The sequence below is a fragment of the Amblyomma americanum genome, chromosome 1 (genome assembly GCF_052857255.1).
Source record: "Amblyomma americanum isolate KBUSLIRL-KWMA chromosome 1, ASM5285725v1, whole genome shotgun sequence".
NCBI lineage: Eukaryota > Metazoa > Arthropoda > Arachnida > Ixodida > Ixodidae > Amblyomma > Amblyomma americanum.
In genome coordinates, this window is record NC_135497.1 from 264619030 (window position 1) to 264632409 (window position 13380).

General features: G+C 50.5%; 1 pseudogene; it reads left to right on the forward strand.

Annotated features, from left to right (window-relative positions):
* Nucleotides 1-7707: 7707 nt before the first annotated feature.
* Nucleotides 7708-7837, forward strand: LOC144116662 (U2 spliceosomal RNA; annotated as a pseudogene).
* The last annotated feature ends 5543 nt before the right edge of the window (nt 7838-13380 follow it).

Sequence of the window (13380 nt, forward strand, 5' to 3'; positions counted from 1 at the left end):
AACCGATTCGAAAGAAACGTGCAAAAACTATACAAAGGGCAGAGTCAGCAAAACGGCCCTTAGGATACTCGGCGAGGTAGCCCCTGCAGGGTTGGAAAAACTCAGACATAATTTAATTTGGATCCCAGGCCACGCGGGAATAGAGGGGAACGAAAGGGCAGACAGCTTAGCACGAGGGGAAGCAATCCGAGCCCGGCAGTCACACGCCCCGGGTCTTCACCTTCAAGCCTGGGAGGGGGGATACTCAGAACATTTAAACCTATGTAAAGGCGTCAGGATTAGATACCCGCCACCACACAAAGCTCTGACAAAGGAGGAGGCCACTGCTTGGCGCAGATTGCAAACGAACTCCTTCCCCAATTTATATATACTAAGCAAAATGTACCCATCGCAATACAGGGACACCTGTCCGTGGTGCGGAGCCATACCCACACTCTACCACATCTCATGGGAATGCGAACGTAACGAGGCATTTCACAAACACAAACACCCGAGTGCGGAGCAATGGGAGAGCCGTCTCACCAGCAGCGAGCTCACGGCCCAGAGGGCCTTTATAGAGCACGCGACCGGTGCAGCACGACTCAGTGGAGCCTTGGAATAGGGGCCCACTCTTGCTGAAAGAAGACCCTAGTCGCCGGCACAAGCACGAAGACGACGGAGCCTTCGATCCGCGAATCCCTTTGGAAATCAATAAATGTTTTCACTCACTTTATAATTACCTCCTTTATTCCTTCACTTACAGCACAGTTCAGGTGTTTGCCGATATTTGAGACAGACTGCGCCACTTCCTTTCCCCAAAAATAAACTTTTCCTTGCGGCCGACTACTGATCTGGCTACTGGTCCGGAGTTCCCAGGTTAATAATAATAATAATAATAATTGGTTTTTGGGGAAAGGAAATGGCGCAGTATCTGTCTCATATATCGCTGGAGACCTGAAACGCGCCGTAAGGAAAGGTATAAGGGATGGAGTGAAAGAAGAAAGGAAGAAGGAGGTGCCGCAGTGGAGGGCTCCGGAATAATTTCGACCACCTGGGGATTTTTAACGTGCACTGACTTCGCACAGCACACGGGCACCTTACCGTTTTTCCTCCATAAAAACGCAGCCGCCGCGGTCGGGTTCGAACCCGGGAACTCCGGATCAGTAGTCGAGCGCCCTAACCACTTAGCCACCGCGGCGGGTCTTTGAAGGGCCAGCCTTCGCCAATACGGTACCAATGTTGGGCCAATTACCTGTGCTGCTGGGTATGCGCCCTTCTTTTGCTCAAAGCCATCGCCGTCTAGAACATTGTCAACGCCAACGCCAATGAACACAGTGAACGCCGATATCTTTCGCATTGTATATCCTGGATTAGCTGAGCTAATCCACATTACATTTTTCCTTCCTTCTTTAACAACCGAATTCCCCAACAAACGGCTTTGAACCTCCCTTAATAAACAGCTTATCCATACATACATTCTTCAAAAGGGTTGGTCTCAGGAGCCTTTGCTCCTCTTAAACAAAACGATAGAACAAGAGCGACTATTGTCGCCTAAGGGCCGCAAACAATATCAGAACAATGCACCTATGACTCAATGTTAATTCTGTTCAAGGAAGATACTCGCTTCATACCTTCATGCAGTACTGCGGAACGGTAGTACAAGCTCTGGTTGTTCTTAAACTTTTGGTTCTAGAACTGCACAATATACGTGAGATGTCAGCGCACATCGCATAGCCTTCAATTATTGCGCCCCTTCCGAAATTCTTTTAACCCAATTTTACTTTATCAGAGTAGCCTGAAGGATAAGCTTACTTTCTGCCTGCATTCGCTACCTTATTCATCATTGCTTTGATTGCAATGGTCAGGTGTCCACTTAGTGCGCGGCAGTTGTCGCGTTTTTTTTCCTTATAAATAATAATAATATTTGGTTTTTGGGGAAAGGAAATGGCGCAGTATCTGTCTCATATATCGGTGGACACCTGAACCGCGCCGTAAGAGGAGGGATAAAGAAGGGAGTGTAAGAAGGAAGTAACGAACGCATTCTTTGTCGTTTGAAGGCGGCCGTGCACCTGCACGAGCCTGCGCGGTAACAAAGGAGCAGCTCAAGAGCACTGCCAGGATAACAAAAAAATATACATTTGTTTCAGGAAAGCAAAAACGCAGTAATTTTCTCACTCGCGCTCTACACTTCATTCGATGTCTTTTTTTCTTTCGAGGAAATGAAAGGTGCCGCAACTGTCTCCTTTGTCGGTGGACCCCACAAAGGGTACCTGGGGGACGCTTTTCTCTGCGTTTCTACTCGCCGCGGTGGCTCAGTGGTTAGGACCCGACCGCGGCGGCTGCGTTTTTATGGAGGAAAAACGCTAAGGCGCCCGTGTGCTGTGCGATTTCAGTGCACGTTAAAGATCTCCAGGTGGTCGATATTATTTCGGAGCCCTCCACTGCGGCACCTCTTTCTTCTTTCACTCCCTCCTTTATCCCTTCTCTTACGGCGCGGTTCAGGTGTCCAACGATATATGAGACATGTAGATAAGTAGGTAGGTGAAAACTTTATTGATGAACCTTATGAATGAGGTGATGCCTGGGATTGGTCTGGCTCTTGATCACGGGTGGTGGCCAACAGCCCATAATGTGAGGCAACCTGTCCAGCCCTCTCTAACAGCCGCCTTTCTGAGGTCGGTTCGGACCTGGAGACCGCGATTTCCCAATCCTCTTTGTCCGTGTGGTTCCAGCGAGATGGTGGTTGGAAGTCTCGGCAGAGATTAAAATGTGGTCAAAGTTCACTCTCGGAGCCCCACAAAAGAGCATTCGGGTCTGTATTGGCCTGGGTGGATAAGGGCTAACAAAGCCGGTGAAGGGAATGTCTGAGCCTGGAGCTGTCTCCAGGTAGTTTGTTGTTCTTTCGACAGGTAGATGTGTGTGTGGGGGGGGGGGATAGACGAGCATTTGCTCCCTGTAATGGAGGGTTATTTCATGATAGGTGACAAGCCGGTCCCTAGCGCTACCCCGGTCTACGGTCTGCCCTGCTCGGTTGACGTACACACGAGCAAGAGAGTGGGCCACTTCGTTGCTGGGGTTGCCTGCGTGGGCTGGGACCCAAACTTTTTGAAGTGGTCAGGGTTCTGAGGAGCAAGAATCGAGAATTTTTCGCGTGATAGAATGAATCTGTCCCCTTCCAAAATTTGTGATTGCTGTTTAGAGTCACTCGGAATGAGTGTTGCAGCGGAGGAGAAAATGACAAGCGCTGTGGCTGCTTCTTCGGCTTCAAGTGAGTTTGTTGTCTTGATCGAGCGCGAGGCTTGGTGTTTAAGGTTGTGCGATGCTACAGTCTTGGCGTAGGCCGAATTGTGGATGTACTCTTCCGCGTCCACATAGACCGCGTCTTGGTAGTTTGCATGAGCTTTATGTAAAGCCTTCGCACGAGCTTCGCGTCTGGCCTGGTTGTGAACTGGGTGTACATATTTGGGAAAAGGGTGAACTATGAGTCTGTCCCTGATGTGTGTGGGGATGGCGTGGGTGTTGTTGGGGGGTGGGGGTGGACCTGTTGGTTGAATCTTTAGAGAGGCAAGAATGTGTCGACCTGTATTTGTGCAGGAGTCTGTCACACTCAGCCATGCGATGAGCTTCAGTTAGTTCTTGCAGTGTACTGCGTACTCCCATACGTCAGAGATGGTTGGTGGGAGCTCGTTGTGGGAGATTTAAGGCTGACTTGTATGCGTGTCTTATTAGTGCATCTGCTTTCTCGTTTTCCGCCTTTGCGAGGCTGAGGTCGGGAAGAGAGTAAACCATTCGACTAATCAAGAAAGCCTGCACCAGCCGCCCCAGGTCATGTCCACGCATGCCTCGGTGCTTGTTGGCTATTCTTCTAATCAGTCGGATGGTTTGATATGTCGTGATTGTAAGTTTGGAGATGGTCTCCGTATTGCGTCCATTGTTTTGTAAGTACATGCCTAGAATGCGTATATTTGCAACCTTTGGCACTGGTAGACCATTGACCTCGACGTGTATGGAGGGGTTTTCTTTCCTGTTGCGGTTCGGGGTCGGGTGGAGTAGTAAGAGTTCAGACTTAGCAGAGGAGCACACGAGGGCTATAGAGGCTGCGAACTCCATTACCACGTCCGCACCTGCTTGAATGGTTTCTTCCATGGTCCCAACATTGCCCACGGTGGTCCACAAGGCAATGTCGTTTGCATAGAAGGAGTGGGAGAGGTTTGGGATGCGCTGTAGCTTGCGAGCCATGGGAATGAGAGTGATATTAATGAGTAGGGAGATAATACTGACCCCTGGGGTGTCCTCCGGCTGCCCAGAGAGAAGGAGGGGGACTCTATAGGGCCTAGTTTATTTCCGCTGTGCGGTCTCGTAGGAAAGCTGCTAAGTAGGTATGTGTTCCAGTCCCGACTCCTAGATTGGATAAGGCATCCAGTATGGCTGTGTGTTGGACATTGTCAAACGCCTTAGTGAGGTCTAAGGCTAGCAGCGCTCGTGTGCGTTTGCAATGTCTGGTATGGAGGATTTCTTCTGAAATTTGAAGCATTGCGTCTTGTGTTGATAGACGCCTTCGGAATCCCAGCATTGTGTGGGGAAAGAGCTCTTTTGTCTGCATGTAATTTTGAAGTCTGTTTAGGATTACTTGCTGAAATAGCTTTCGCAAGCATGAGGTGAGGTAGATTGGCCTGAGATTTAAAAGGTCCAGCGGTTTTCCGGTCTTGGGGATGAAAGTGACCCTGAGGTGGGTCCTCTCGGAAGGAAGAGTGCCTTCCTTCCAGTGCTTGTTGAAATGTTCTGTAAGGGCTTGGATGGAGTTCTCGTCCAAATTTTGGATCGTTTTGTTTGTGATTCTGCCTGCTCCTGGCGCAGACGTGGTGCGAAGTTTGAACATTGCTGCTCTAACCTCCCACGTTGTTATGTCCGCGTCGAGCTCAGGGTTTTCTACGCCCAAGTAGGAAGGGAGGGGTAATTTAGGAGTGGTTGTGAGGTACCTGTCTTTGAGATTCTGGATCAGGGTATCATCATTCATTCCTATTCTGTGAATGAGGCGCGTTACATTACGCTGTTGGGTGCTCTTCGTGTTGTGGGGTTCTAAGAGGCAGAGTACATATTTCCATGTTCCATGTATCCCTTAGGCCCAGGTTGCCCTCCATGCGGTTGCATAGCTGTCCCCATTGCTGACGGGTTAGTTATGCCGCGTGTGTCTCTATTTCCTTGATCAAGGCTGATATCCTTAACTTGAGTGATCTGTTGTGTTTGTTACGAAGCCATCGGTTTTGCAGGCCGGAGTGAGCCTCCCATATGTGGAGGAGTCTGCTTCGACCGCGTCCGATCCCTGATTGCTCGGGATTTCACATGTGGCTGTAGCGACGTCCTTTGTGAGTACTGCCACCAATCTCGCAAGGTGATTGATTTTGGGTGCGGGCGTCGTTCCGGAGGTTCCACAACTTGTCCCAGTCTGTGATCTGCACCTTCTTTTTCGTGAAGGTGGTGATTGAGTTTAGCGAGAGTGAGGTTTGAATTATGTAGTGGTCGCTGCCTAGGGCGGTTTGTGTGAGCGACCACTGACATTGTGTGATTTTATTGTGAGTGTGAGATCGGGGGTGATGTTGTGTTGCACGCTGTGACCGATGTGAGTATGCTGTTGCGGATCATTGACAAGGGTGAATTCCTCGTTCCGAATTAGTGTCCAGAGCTGTGTTCCTTTCCTGCAGTTGAATTTGTACCCCCATCTGACGTGTCTGGCGTTAAAGTCACCAACCACTATAAGCGGGTGTTTAGCGCTGAGCGCTGGATGAGTCTCTCCACAGCGCTGGCAGAGATTTTGCTTGGGTTTGACACAGATGTCGCATCTGTGACCGGCTTGCAGGCAGTTGATGCATGCCTCGGCTTTCGCCAGGAAGAGACAGCACTTATATACGGCTCCGTAAAAATGTAGTTGCTTAGGAACCGACTTTGTGTTGACGAAAGTGACGAGTATTGACTCAGTCTTGTCCAACTGTCTTGTGTCTGTAAAGTCATACGAGCAACTTTAGTTGAAATTCTGTAGTTCTTGAACTATCTTTTCAGGCGTCTGGTCGTAGATAGCGTTGAAGAGAACGCCTCGGATGGCGTTGTCTGGTTGGGCGATGTAGGCCTTTAATGAGTAGGTCATGCTGGGTATTTGAAGAGACTGTAACCTAACGTAGCGTTCCGCTCTGTTCTCTGATGGGGTGCTAATTGTGAAGGAGTTGTTTCGAGGATTTATGCGTATGGCGTCTTGTTGACGTACTGCCTCTATGGGGAGTTTCAGGGCGGCGCATACCAGGGATAGGATGTAGCCTCCATTGTGTTTTCGGATATCTAGGCCGTCGCTCGGGCGGTAGATGATTTTCAGGCCTAAAGCAGGTAGCTTGGGAAGCGGAGCCTGACTCTTTATAGTTGGTGGAGACTTGCCTTGCTTGGGCTGGGCAGGTGTGGCGGGTCCGTCCGGTGGCTTGAGAGGCGAGCTCGAGGTGGCGGGCTCGTGGAGCGGTGCTGGGTGCGCCAGTTTAAGGGCTGTGAGGGCCCTGGTCCATCTAGGATCCGTGGCGAATTCTTCAGGCGAGATTGCTTCTCCGCCGACTTGGTATACTCTGCTGCTGGATGCAGGCTCGGCGTTTGGTGAAGCCATGTGCGCACTGTGAGGCTAGGCATAGCCTAGCCTAGGCGCGGCAAGTTCCTACTAGGCCTACTGCAAGGCCCAGCGAAGCGTCTGCCGCTCTGTGTCAAGTACAAAATTCGGGCTCGAAAGTCCCGAAAAGTGGATGAAGATGGTGCACCACACCTTCACGAACCGTTTTCAACACTTTTAGTCCATGAACAGTCGAAAAACCGCACAGAACAGTAGAAAACTCCGGAGCCGACGTGAGAGGCGTCCTTGTACTCCGGCAGCCACCTGGCGGTCTCCACATATGAGACCGATACTGCGCCATTACGTTTTCCCAAACACCAATTACTATTATTATTATTATTATTATTATTATTAAAATAATATTATAGTGGAGGGCCCCGGAATAATTTCAACACAGCACAGCACTCGGGCGCATACTCCAGGAATGTGCTCGAATAGCACGCAAAAACCAGCTTGAAGTATTAAGCGGCGTGAACGCGCCCCTTACGACCTGGGGGTATACAAAGCAGACCAGAAAAGGCACCTCCTTGTTGGAAGCAGCCGACAGGGAAGGCTTCAGGCTAGCCACGGACCTTACGACACCTACCAGAATCGGCAACAGCGTATGCAGAGACACCACTCCCGATCTATCATTTACAAAGAACGCTACTAACGTCACATGGACAAACTTCGGTGAGACCCTAGGGAGTGATCATTACACCCTGAGCACAGCAATCTCCGCTCCCAAGCTCAGACGTTTCACTGGAGATTCGAAGATCAGTAATTCGAAAGCATATCGTAAATTCCCTCCACTCGAAGAATGGATAACGATCGTAACAGAGTGGACACGACACATACGAGATACTCATGCTTCCGCTACTCAAACCATAAATCGCACGGCCGTCACTCCGGAAATCGATCAACATCTTCTACAGCTGTGGGAGACGAGAGAAAAACTCATAAGACGTTGGAAACAGGAGAGACTCAATAAACAGCTCCGCCTGCGCATTGCCTCCATCACGAAGGAAGCTCAGCAATATTCCATCCAACTTGCCCACAAAATTGGGTACAGCTCTGTGCCGCCTTGAAAGGAACCCCTAGTACTGCTCAAATCTGGTCCCATTTGGACCCAAGATATTAAACTTATTTTTGGAAATATGGCGGAGGGCTTGAAGCTTGCTTCGCCTCCGCCACAGGTTGGCCCCGTATTGCACTGCCTCCAGGATCGGCCTGGGACATTATAGGGCCCGTCTTTTCTATCCCATCTTTCAACTCTCCTACTTTCAGCACGTCGTAGCAATTGTGGCTCAACTTGAGCCAGTGGGCAGGCCTGTGCACTTTACTTTTCATTCTTCCTGACAACAAAAAGCAAGCAAGCAAACCTGGTCCATCCTCCGCAGTCTCAATGAACCCGACAAAGCCAAATCGGCCACAAATCGTACACTCTAAACAATAGCTCAACAATTCCATGGGACCGACAAGGAACTCACGGACGCTTTGCGGTCGCGTTACATTGGTGGCACTCCAATACCACCTTGTCCAACCAGCTACAACGGCCTTCCGAACGCCACGCTTGATTCCCCAATAACAATAGCCGAGGTACAACCCGCAGCCCGTGCATCGCAGAGCAACACAGCTCCTGGAGCGGATAAAATCACAAATGCTATTATTCGTAATCTCAGTCATGCGCATATCCAAGCCATCACTGACTACTTCAATGATAAACTCTGGCAGAAGGGATTGGTGTCATGCCGAAATTATTGCCATTTCCAAGCCCGGCAAGCGGCTGTCACTTGATTCCATACGGCCCATCTCCTTAACATCATGTTTAGGAAAACTTTATGAACGGGTCATCCACACTCGCCTCCAAAATTATATTGAAGACAATGATGTCTTCCCTCCTACTATGGTTGAATTCAGGCCATGGCTTGCGGCTCAGGACGCCTTCCTGCTCTTGCGAGAAGTGCTTACCAAGATCCCCAGAGGTCAAAAACACGTCACCTTGGCCTGAGATTTAAAGAGCGCCTTCGACAACATATCCCACGAGGCTATCCTTCAAGCCATAAATGACCTTAACTGCGGAGAAAATGTCTTTGCTTACGTGGGTGCGTTTCTCACGGGCCGCACGGCCACGATAGGCATCAGTCAAACCCGCTCCGAGGTCAAAGACATGCCACACAAAGGCACACCTCAGGGAGATATTATTTCTCCCCTGTTATTCAACATTGATACGGTCAGGCTGTCGCGTGTACTACAAGCACTTCCAAATGTAGTGTTTATCATATACGCGGATGATATAACTATATGGGCCACAAAGAGTTCCCTAGGGCAAAAAGAAACCACCTTACAATCAGCAGCCCGGATCTTCGAGGACTTCGCCTCTCAAAGCGGCCTCCACTGCGCCCCGAAGAAATCGCAGGTCACACGAGTATACGACCCGAGATACGTCTCTCCTGGTCCCATCAACAACCTCACGATCGAGGATCAAGCCATCAGGGAAGTTAACCTGATCCGCATTCTTGGCCTTCGTATACAAATCAACCTCTATGTTACCCACACCGTCCAGACTCTCAAAGCCACCGCAAACCAGATAGCTCGAATGATCAGCCGCATTACCAAGCATCACCAGGGAATGCGAGAAGACACTCTTCGGCTGGTGGAAACACTGGTACTTAGCCGAATCACATGTGAACTACCCTTTCACACGCTAACGAAGAGAGAGGAGCAGCAAGTTGACATCATCATAAGGAGGGTATACAAGACGGCCCTTCAATTTCCTAAAAACGCCTCGGCGAAGTGTCTGACCGCACTAGGAATCTTCAACACATTTACAGAACTAACAACCCATCCGTGCATCTCTAACACTAAGATTTCAGACCACCCAAGCTGGACGAGCTATCCTATGCCGAGTAGGCACAGTTGCGGACATCCGCGCACTGGATGCTCAATCCTCTCTATATAAAAAACGCAGGAAATACATCAGCGTGGCCCCGATCCTGAAACATACGGTTAAAGACGTTCACACAGGCAGACGACGAGCGCGATTATCCAACCTACGCCGACTCCTAGCCGATTCCCCGAACGTGGTTTACGTTGACGCCGCAGCATACCTTGATCATGAAAAGTACGCAGTGGCGGCAGTGGACCACCGCTTCTCCACTCTTTCACTGCTTCAGTGAGAGCCAAAACCCCAGCGGCCGCGGAGACCACCGCCGTGGCCATTGCCATTAGGCATTACGAGTCGCAAGGTCAAAGCGCTCATGTGATAACAGACTCGCAACACGCGTGTCGAAACTTCCTGAGAGGCCAAGTTTCCAAGCACGTCAGTCGGCTCATGGGCACTCAACCCCTCACCAAGTACCACCAAATTGCCTGGACCCCAAGCCACGAGGGTCTGGCAGGAAATGAGAGGGCACATGCTCTAGCTCGAGGCATCATCAACCGTGCGGAGCCACAAACCGTGCCCGCTTTTACCCATCTACCTTCTAGGTAAAGTTTTTGCTTCAAAATCTGCACAATTTCAGTGACATCTCAGCGCACACCGTATAGCCTTCAATTATTGCGCACTATTCCGAAATTATTTTAGCCCAATTTTATTTAATCACATTTGCCTGACGGATAAGCTTACCTTCTGTCTGCCTGAACGGAGCAGCGTAAGCTGCCTGCTCGCTTCATAGCACCGGCCTGGCTTCCACCTAGAGTTTGACACTTGTTGCGCGTTGCTATGCCTTTTAAACGAACGCACTGTTTGTCGTCTGAAGGCGGCCCGCGCACATGCCAGCACGTTAACTACGCAATAGAGCAATATCGTGGCCAATAAATATATATATTTTTGTAGGAAACGAATAGGCAGTGCTGGACATCCCATTAGTGTCTTTTTCTTTTTTTGAAAAGGGGAAACGTGCAGTAACTGCCTCATTTCTCGGTGGATACATCGACCCCACCGTGAGAGAAGGGAAGAAGGTTGGAGTAAAAGAAGGAAAGAGAGAAAGAGGTGCAGTAGTGGAGGGCCCACGAATAATTTCACCAACATCGAACAGTACCGGGCGCATCTTGCTTTTCTCCTTTATTTAAACACTGCCACCGCAGCTGGATTCTCATCCGGATGCTTCGGCTCAGTAGACGAGTGCTCTCACCACGAGTTACGGCGCCGTCCATGGTCTCCGCCCTGCTTCTTGCCTACCTTCGCATTGAAGTCGCCCATGAGTACAGTGTACTGTGATTTTACTTTATTCATTGCCAATTCGAAGTCTTCATAGAAGCTTTCAACGAAGGCGCGTAGACCTACTCCACCTTCAGCATGTACCTCTTAGGCCTAATTACGATACCTGCCACCCTTCGCTAATGCTTGTGAGGAATCAGGCCCGCAGTTTCCCCTTGCGGTTTGCTTTCACGCGATGCACCGTGCAGCCGCACCCTCGCCTCAAGATGGGGCACATTCCCTGGTTAGTTACCTTAACTAACAAGACAGGGCGAAAACGTCACCGCGCGAGAGACGGCTTGCAGCTCGCGCGCGGAAGAAAGCAGGGCTCTTCAGCTGGGATCGTCGGCGCAAGCGGACGTGTCGCTCGTAGCTCCGCTCTTCGCCAGCGGGGCGAGGAAGTGGCGGGGTGTCTCGCTCCGGCATCTCATCCCGTCTGGCCTCGGAGTATTCCTTGTCCTAGAGCGGGCGAACATTCGCTTGTTACCTTGCTAGTGAGTCGGACGACCTCGATTCCTTAGCGTGTTTTGTTGCTAGCTGGCGATATTGTTGCTGTAGCAATAAATGCCTGTTCGTGTCAGCCAATGTGTCGTTCCTTTGTTCCTCAGAGCAAGGCCGGCCGTGGTCGACGTGCGCTCGGTAGCGTACGCGATCACTGGGTGGGGTCTAGCGCTTTTGAACTGTGTCAGCCGCGGTTAAGTGGGGAGAACGTATTTATGTCCCCAATTAAAAATCCAACATCTGGCGCCCAACGTAGGGCCTGCTCTTGAACATTGGACGACTGTCCGTTCGGTTTGAGGAACGCTCTTTGTCCGGACTTGAAAAGTGCTAGGCCTAGAGCAAATTTTGATCGCTAGGACCTGCGGCATGCTTTCTTGGGTGGAGGCGTATTGCGCTGCAGCATGTTTGAATTTTTCGACATGCTCAGCGCATTTGTGGTGAAGTTTTCCCTGGAGTCTCTTCACGAGAACCACTTGGACCGCATCGAGGGAGCGCGAGGCTTAGCGCCCGCACAGTTCCCGATCCCGAAGCAAGTGAGTACGGAAGCCACGTTGGTGGTCCGAGTTTCTGTATATATTTTTCTCTGCTCTCTCTTCTTCGACTCTGGGAGTCGCGGCTCCGGGAGCCGGGAGGCCTGGGGCCACGGGTGCCGCTACGAGCTCGCTGGTATTGCAGCTCGGCACCGGGCGCTCCGACACCGTCCGATACAGTGGGCGCCGACCGCTCAGAAGCGGCTTCGTGCAGTGAGCGGGGTAGGACCACCCCGCAAAGCTGATGTCTCCTCGCGGCTCCTATATGCTGCCAGCTATATCCTGATTGATGAAGAGCCCCCACCCAGTTCTCGCACTGTCCGCTATTCCACGAAAGCACAGTACGTTCCCGCCCCTTTGTACTGTACACGCCTAATCGGTCCTCCTACCTCACAAAGCCCTATGACATCCCATTTATTACCCGCTTGTTCCTCGAACAGCCCTGCTGAGCTAGCCTCACTGAATAAGGTCCTAGCGTTAAACGATGTCAGGTTCAGTTCCCAATGGCGGCCTGTCATGTTGTGGGTTATTTGGAAATGTTAGTATTGATATCGCAAGTTTATTTGTAGGCAGAGCTAATTTTGAGTGATCTTAAGCAATTTTAATGCTGCATAACTGACATCGTTTATTTTGTTTTATTTTTTCTCATATTCTGCTCAACTGAGAGGGAGCACGACTGCATTCCTTATCTAGAGTTTGCGAGAGACGGTGTAAGCCAGGTTTCAGCCCTCGAACCTTACACTACTTTCCATAAAACTTAAACGTTGCTTTCTGAGAAAGATGGCTCGCACTACCAACAAGACAACTTCGGCAAATTTTTCTGCCATTCTTAATCCAACCTGTTCGTGGAATGTTGGGTGAGGAATCGTGAAAACAGGGCGCGAAAACCGCTCTGGGCGTTGAAAACAAATTTTGCGGTCTCTGTCCGTTTGCCTATCTTATCTATTTATTCTATCTAATTCCACCTGGTGTTGGACGAGTGCGGCGCCGAGGCCGATGTTCCTATTGCCGGTGATGACTTCGGTGTCAGCCTCTTCATCAAAGTGCGCAAGAACAGGGGTTGTTTGCAGTCCTCTGCGCAGCTCGGCAAAAGCCCCCTGTGGCTCGGCGGCCCACACAAACTGTCTACCAACTCGCGTGACGCGGTCCAGGGCTGCGGCAATCTTGGAAAAGTCGGCTATGAAGAGGCGGTAGCATGCACACGGACCCAGAAAGCGTTGGACACTTTTCTTGGTTGTAGGAACGGGAAAATCAGCGACAGCCGCAGTGTTCTCAGGGTATGGCTTAACACCATTGGCACTCACAAGATTACCAAGAAGCTTCAACTCTTTGTATTAAATGTGGCACTTCTCAGGCTTGAGCGTTAAGTCGGCCGACCGAAGGGCATCTAATCCAGTGCGCAGGCATTCAAGGCGTTCGGCAAAGGTTTCGGCAAACACGACATCATCGAGATAAACCAAACGAGTTTGCCATTTGAATCCAGCGAGAACTGTATCCATCATGCGCTGGAAAGTTGCCGGCGCTGAACAGCGCCCAAAAGGCAGCACTTT